General features: G+C 50.4%; 1 protein-coding gene across 7 annotated transcripts in view; it reads right to left on the reverse strand.

The window, feature by feature from the left end:
• Positions 1-2,756, reverse strand: part of Ldlrad4 (low density lipoprotein receptor class A domain containing 4) — a 474,517-nt gene extending 471,761 nt beyond the window's left edge. For 4 of the 7 annotated variants that reach the window (XM_029560086.1, XM_017796315.2, XM_029560087.1 and 1 more), the window contains exon 1: positions 2,685-2,756. The gene's annotated coding sequence lies outside the window, so the exon portion shown is untranslated. Of the gene's footprint in view, positions 1-2,019; positions 2,165-2,684 lie in introns of those variants that run through there. The other 3 variants (XM_029560088.1, XM_029560089.1, XM_008825925.3) reach the window with 3 other exon arrangements.
• Between the last annotated feature and the right edge of the window lie 4,264 nt (positions 2,757-7,020).

Consider the following 7,020-nt stretch of genomic DNA (forward strand, 5'->3'; position numbering starts at 1 on the left):
CCAAAGTATACACATATAATAGAGACTCTATAAGCCTAGATTCAGAAGAAAGAAAAGAAAAAACATGACAAGGGCTTCTACAAAGATCTGACCAGTCTACACTTCCAAGTATTCTGCCCAGAGTCCTAAGGTAGCTTTGCCTTTAGGGGATGACACAGAGCAATCCTGCATACCACTACATGGTGACTTCATGTGGGGTAAATGCATAGGATCCAGAGTTTTGGCATCTCTACTTGCCAGCCAGAAACTACCCATAGGGTGCAAACGTCAGTCTTCCCTCTCTACGGTTCCCTGTCAGGTTGGGAATTTACCCCTCCAGCAGCCAGATAAAAAACAGATAGCAACCCATGAGCTTCAAGGCTGCTCTGCCAAGCTGCTAAGTCAACCAAGAGTACAGCACAGTCCCAAACTGTAAGCACCTCTGCAGACAGACCCTTGCTCTCAACACGCCAGGCAGGAAAACTATTCTTAGAACACTGTCAGCAGTTGGGGGGGAAATACTTGTCTATGTATGTATTATATATTCTAATGGAGAAGGGTGGAGAAAGGACTATTGAATCTCAAATGATGTGCCAACCAATTGGCACAAAATCTCTTAAGAAGCAGCTGGCATTGGCTGGGTTCCACTGCAGGAGTGTAGTCATGAAAACCAAGCGCCCCAGAAGGTTCAAGAGGTACCCTTAAATATCTGCTGAAAAGAATTGTCTCCATTGTAAATACAAACCTACAGGAACTAGAACCATGGACAAGAGCCACAAACTCTTCCAAGGATAAGAGCAGAATGTTAAGAAACAGAGGGAATTTTTTTTTAAACAAAGGGGAAAGGTAGCTACAATTCCATTACAGTAAATCCCTTAATGGCATTTACAGTCCCAGCCCTAATTTTAATAGTATGTTCTACTTCAATAGCAAAGTGAATCTCTTAAAAGAGTTAAGCTTTCATGGGGATAACAGAAAACTAATATTAAAAAATCAATAAATGCATATGGGTAAGAGTCAAACCTAGTCATTGTTCAAGTAATGACTTAAATTTGACAGTTTCTTTACTGAACACTGAAGACTCTTCTATATTCCAAAAGAACTGTACAAAGGAAGATTTACAGATGCCAGTAAACTCAAGCTCTAGAGAATGACTGCCCCTATACGAAATTCAGGCCTGGTTTGTTGTAGACTTCATAGAAACATCAATGTAATTTCACACACAGTCGGGAAGCTCAATGGTAGCTGCACACAGGAGGATATAGTTCTTGGCCAGTGAAAGCAGTGGAAAGGACCACTGTAAAGGGAACTTTCCGATCCTAGCCCAGCACCCTACTTTGCGTGTGCACCTGATGCTAGGGGCTGGAATCAGAGCCTCAGCCCGCGCTAGAAAACCTGTTTACCCGTGAAGCTACCTCCCTGCTCCAGCACCCTACTTTGAAGATCCAGCTCTGCTCACCATCTCTATCCAACTCCATCACCATTGTGGCTCTTAAGTTCAACAACTCACTTCACCCCCTACAATGCCTAGAGCACACAGTAGGTCACCAATAAACATCACAGTCATAATTTAACTCTTACTGAGGAGGCCATAAATGGAAAGATGTCAAAATAATTAGAAAAGAGAGAAAAGGCAACGAGAATAGACACAGTGGAAAAGCAAAGCAAAATTGTCCAACTCTAGCTCATTAAAATATTATTTAGGGAAAACAAAACATTGTGTTGGCTTATATGGCCACTGAGACTCAGCAATCGCCTCTAAGCCTGGGCACCGACTAGGAAGCCCCACTGTTTTAATGAGTTTCTCGCTGCCCTGACTGGCCAAGGCGATGCTTCTTCACCTGGTAACCCTGGAACAGACGCGAAGGTGTGGGCTCCTGGAGTGAAGCCCACCTACCATGCCTCTGCTCACCGAGAAGTCTCCAAATTTTTTTTAAAAAGTTTTAAAACAAACAAATCCTCTCTGCCACCGCTGCGAGTTCACCTACACTGAGCCTGCTGTCCTCAACAGCTACTCACAGGGCGCGCCCCAAGCCTTACCCCGGCAGCACCCGGCAGGGGTCCCGGGGAAGCCTCCTTCGGGCTATGCAGCACCAAGCCCACAACAAAGGCAAGTGCAGAGCCTGGGTGTTCGTTTGCTTCCTGTTTATTCCACCGTGAGGGTCAAAGAGAAATTCAACACACGCCAGCTTCCTCCCGGGGCCCGGAGACCCGCCTAAGTGTTACAGCGGCCACCCCAGACAATCGACTTTCCTAGCCAATGCCAGGAGCTCTGGCAGCCCGCGACCGGCGTCAAAGCACGCGGGGGAGGGGGGGGGGGAACCCGGGAAGACCGGGCTGAAAGGCTGAGAAACCAGGAGCCGGTGTGCTGGGGCGCAAGGTGCAGGGGGAGGCTGCGGGTGCAGGATCCCACCGCCCCCGCCCCCTCCTTCTCGAAAACTCCCCGGCCAGGTCCAGCACGGTCTTCCCTCCTCTTGCTGACCTCCAGTCCCCCTGGCTGCAGCAGCCAAGAGGCCTAAGAGCGCACATACACTCGGGGCAAGCCACCCCCGCGCCCATCCCGGTGCAGAATGAATTCCTGCTATCGCGGGACACTCTAGAGCAAGCGGGTAGGGGGTCGGCGAGGTGCTCCCAGACGAGCACTCCGAGGATGGGCAAGCGCCCCGGCCGCCCTCAGTGCCCACCCGTGACACAGCTCCACAGACCTGCCGCGCGGATCTCCGGGGGGACGCAGGGGCTGGGAGGGCAGCGGCCCGCCGCAGGCTGCAGGCCACCCCGAGCCGCTTCCAGTCCGGACGTCCAGGCCCTTCCCCACCCCGCCCCCCGCCACCACGCAGAGGTGAACTTGGGCCAGACGCCGCGACAGCAGCCGGCCCGGCGGGTCCGCACTCACCTGCCGCAGCCCTAGGCGGAGGCAGGGAGCGCCCACCGTGCGCTCCGGGCCCGGGCCGCCGACTGCGGGGGAGGGGCGAGCTCCCGGACGGCCGCGGCAGGGGGCGCAGCGGGCCGCCTGGGAGCACGACGCGGCGCCGGGCTCTTTAAGAGCAGGGACCTTGCAGCCGGGCCTCCCCGCCCCCCGTGCACTTTCCCAGGGACTCGCAGCCTGTCTGGCGGCCGCGGCGGCTCCTCCCCGGCTCGCTGGGGATCCCCGGCCAGCGCGCCGGGCGGGCAGGGCGGCCGGACTCCGCTGCGAGTCCCGCCGGGCTGGGGCACAGCCTGCAGGCAGGGGGAGAGGAGCACCGTGCGGGCCGCCGGGTCGGACGCGTCCCGCCACGCGTCACCGGGAGAGACGTCCCGCCTCCCGCCACAGCCGGGTGTCTGTCTCCAACTCCTCAGCCTCTCCCTTTCCTCCGCCCCGTTCTGCGGCGGGGACCAGGCGCGCGGCCAGGCGTCGGGGGCGGGGGGCGTCGGGACGGTGAGGCTCCGCCCAGGTCCCGGTGCACCCTCTGCGCCCCCGAGGCCGCGGGACACCGGCTCCGTGGGGCGATCGGTGCACTCCCTCCCAGGATTCTCCGGGCCCGAGCACCCACCGCCGCCTGGACCGGGAACTCCAAGCCAGAGTCCCGGAGCTGGGGTGAGAGAGGAGCGTGCGCGCTGTGGGTAGGCAGGCCACAGACGGTTTGGGGAGAGAGCAACTCTTGCCTCTCCAGCTGTGCATGCCCACCCGCTGCAGATCTTGACCATCAACTCGAAGACACACAGTAGGACCACAGGACACTTAGTAGGAAAGGCCAAGCCTCTGGGGAACCCTCCCCTCAAGACTGGAGGTGCCTCTGGACTCCACCGGGTCACCCGTCTAAGAGGTCGCCCTCTTCAAGTGAAATAGCTCTGGACTGGGATGTGAGAACTATGACCCTTTGTCCTTGAAGACCTCCCTGTCCTCCTCCTAAGAAGGCCAGGACTGGACCTCCACCAGAGTGCAGACGATGGGTCATCATTTTTCCTGATGTACTCGCACTGACACAGGCCAACCCAACCATGTTTGATGGAGATTGTTTGCTGCCACCACGAATTTTATTACAGTCAACACAATCAGAGAGTTGAGTTTCTCTCCCAAAACTATCCTCCCTGTAGACCATCAAGATACATGAACCGAGTTTTCAGGTTTGGTTTAACAGAGATGCGCATAATTAAAGAGGAACAATTTTCATCTCTTCCCCACTCCCCCCCCTCTTTGCCCAGCTTCCAAAATACCAGAGAAATTAATATGTTGGAATCTGCTATCAATTTATCGGTAGCTTTTCCATTGGTGGACTATTCTTCAGTTTCTCCTGAGTTTCAGTTCTCAACTATCCTAACGATCACTGCAGCATTTGGCCAGTGTTTTCATCTCTTCCCCACTCCCCCGCCCTTTGCCCAGCTTCCAAAACACCAGAGAAATTAATATGTTGGAATCTGCTATCAATTTATCGGTAGCTTTTCCATTGCTGGACTATTGTTCAGTTTCTCCTGAGTTTCAGTTCTCAAGTATCCTAACGATCACTGCAGCATTTGGCCAGTATTCATATGTAATGCAGTAAGCACCAGTGGAAAACAATGCACCAAATATTTCTCACGGATTATTTTACTGAATCTTCACAATAGCAGTGACCCATTCTCCGCTTTCCGGATGACAAAATTGAGGCTGGGAAAGATTCAGAAATGTGTCCCCAGACCACAAAGAGAAGGGTTTAGCTCTGCTAAATGGCAGTGTCAGGGGTGTTGAATAGGCATACCACACTGCCACCTACCTACAGCAGCTTTGACATCCAGTTCCAGCTCTGTTAAACTCAGCCCAGCAACAACTGCAGGATCTTCCTAGCACTGTGCCGGCTCCCTGCTGGTGATGCTCAGGTCTCCCTCGTAGATTGGTCGGGGAATTTCAAATCTAGCTGTTAGGACAGACTTTTTAAAAAATGAACAATGAGTTGATAAATGCTTAACACAGATTATCTGAAGCTAATAAGCATAGACTTACTCATGTACACAAATGTATACCACAGTGATAACAGCTCTCTTGCAGTGCAGATGGAACAACTGGGTTCTTGCTGTTTAGGTAGAAAGGAATATTTTTTCTTCTTTTAACTTCCCCCTAAGATGGATAGTGAGGTAGAAAATATTTTCCCAGGGGACTGGAGAGATGGCTCAGCGGTTAAGAACACTGATTGCTCTTGCAGAAGACCCAGGTTCAAATCCCAGCACCCACAGGGCAGCTAACAACTGTCTGTAACTCCAGTCCCAGGGATCCCACAGCCTCTTCTGACCTCCGCAGGCATTACAGGACACGGGTGCACTTACCTGCATGCAGGCAATACACGCATACACATAAAAATAATAAATAAAAATTTAAGAAAAAAATGTTTTTCCAAAACCACAAAACACTTTGTTCTCTTTCACTCATGTATAATTTCCCTCCGTATAACGTAACTCCTTAAGCTGAAGGCTGTTTTACCATTTCTGATCTCTCAATCAATCTCAAATTGCCTTTTCTTGTCTTCCCTAATTTTTTGTATATTTTTGTTGAATTTGTGTGTATTTCATATACAGCATCTTAATCACTTTTATACCCCTTTCTTCATCAGCACCTTCCCAGGGTCTTCCCCTCCCCTGCCACACACACACACTGGATTTCATGCATTCTGTCATTTATGTTAAGACCTATTGAGTCAAGTCAGTGTCCCCAGATTTCCCTCAGTTCAGGTTCATCCACTGGGGTCTAGTCAGCCTAAATAGAGACACTCCCTTAAAGCCGCTCAGCTCTTCCTCACCCAGCAGTAATCAGCCGCTCAATAGTTCTGTTAATATTGGGGCCTGCTACCCATTTCCACAATTCTATGCTGGGTTTTCATCTGCTTGAGTTTGCATGGGTCTTGTGCATGCTGTCAGTCTTCTCTAATTTTTTACAAGAAACTGAAGATCTCTATCTCCATTTCTAGAAAACAGCTATGGGAGAATCGACCCCTGGGTTTTAGAGTCCTTCCTCCCTGTATCTTTTTTCCATTTCAGCTGTCTCCTCCCATATCCTTATACACATGCGCACAGCGCCTTACAGTAATGGGGGAGTTGGGGATATTGAGATACATTTGCTTTCTGTAAAATTTGTCATGATTATGTCAGTTTCATTCCAACCATGCAGTATATCACATTGATATACTGAGCCCAGACAGGCGCTCAGGGAGGTAGGAACCTTGTTTTTCCCAGTCTGAAAGAGACTGTGTATCCATACTCACAGATCAGGGCCTGATACTAAGAACTCAAAAGATTTAGGGGAATAAATGGAGCCTAGTAATGGGACAGACAGGTAAATAACATTGAGGGAAAGTATCAATAAATCGGATAAGATTCAAATGAAATTTGTTTCCAGGAAAAGGAAGTTAGATAAAACAATTTTTTTCACTGTAAATCCACTGCCGTTTATCTTGTGTCAATTATACCCTGCCCATACTTAGTCCACATAAGGTTGCTAGTCAGTCATCTAAAGAGACAAAAATAGAAAAGACAAACATGAGCAGTTGGTCAAAAAAAGAATCTGAGGGCCCCAAGTGACCACAAGATGAATGTGAGTCAGGGAACATAATTCTGTTACTTGGATCCCATGTATAACATTTAGATGAATTTTAAGCTGTCCAAAATGACCCCATCCTACACTTGGTATGTTTTAAACAGGAGAGAATGAGAAGGAAACACTTCCTTCATAAGTAATTCCAGTCCTGGAGAAGTGAGAACTCCAGTCTAGATAGAATCTGTGAATAAGCAGGTCCAAGAGAAAAAGACTTTCCCCATATGCCTCAGTGTCAGGGTATTTCATCTGCTACCCAAGATCAGGCCTCTGTATGCAGTCTTTAACAGGTGTGCTGGATAGCTTTAGTGTCAACTTGACACACCTGGGTTGAGGGAGCCTCAATCAGGGTATTGCATTCATTGGCCTGGCCTATGGCCATGTCCTTGGGGCATCTTCTTGATTGTTGAGTGATGTGGGAGGGCCCAGCCCACTGTGGGTGGTGTCACCCCTGGGCACGTGGGCCTGTGTTGCATAAGAAAGCAGGCTGAGCAGGGGCCAGG

Source organism: Nannospalax galili, unplaced genomic scaffold, assembly GCF_000622305.1.
Source record: "Nannospalax galili isolate Female #2095 unplaced genomic scaffold, S.galili_v1.0 scaffold169, whole genome shotgun sequence".
Lineage (NCBI taxonomy): Eukaryota > Metazoa > Chordata > Mammalia > Rodentia > Spalacidae > Nannospalax > Nannospalax galili.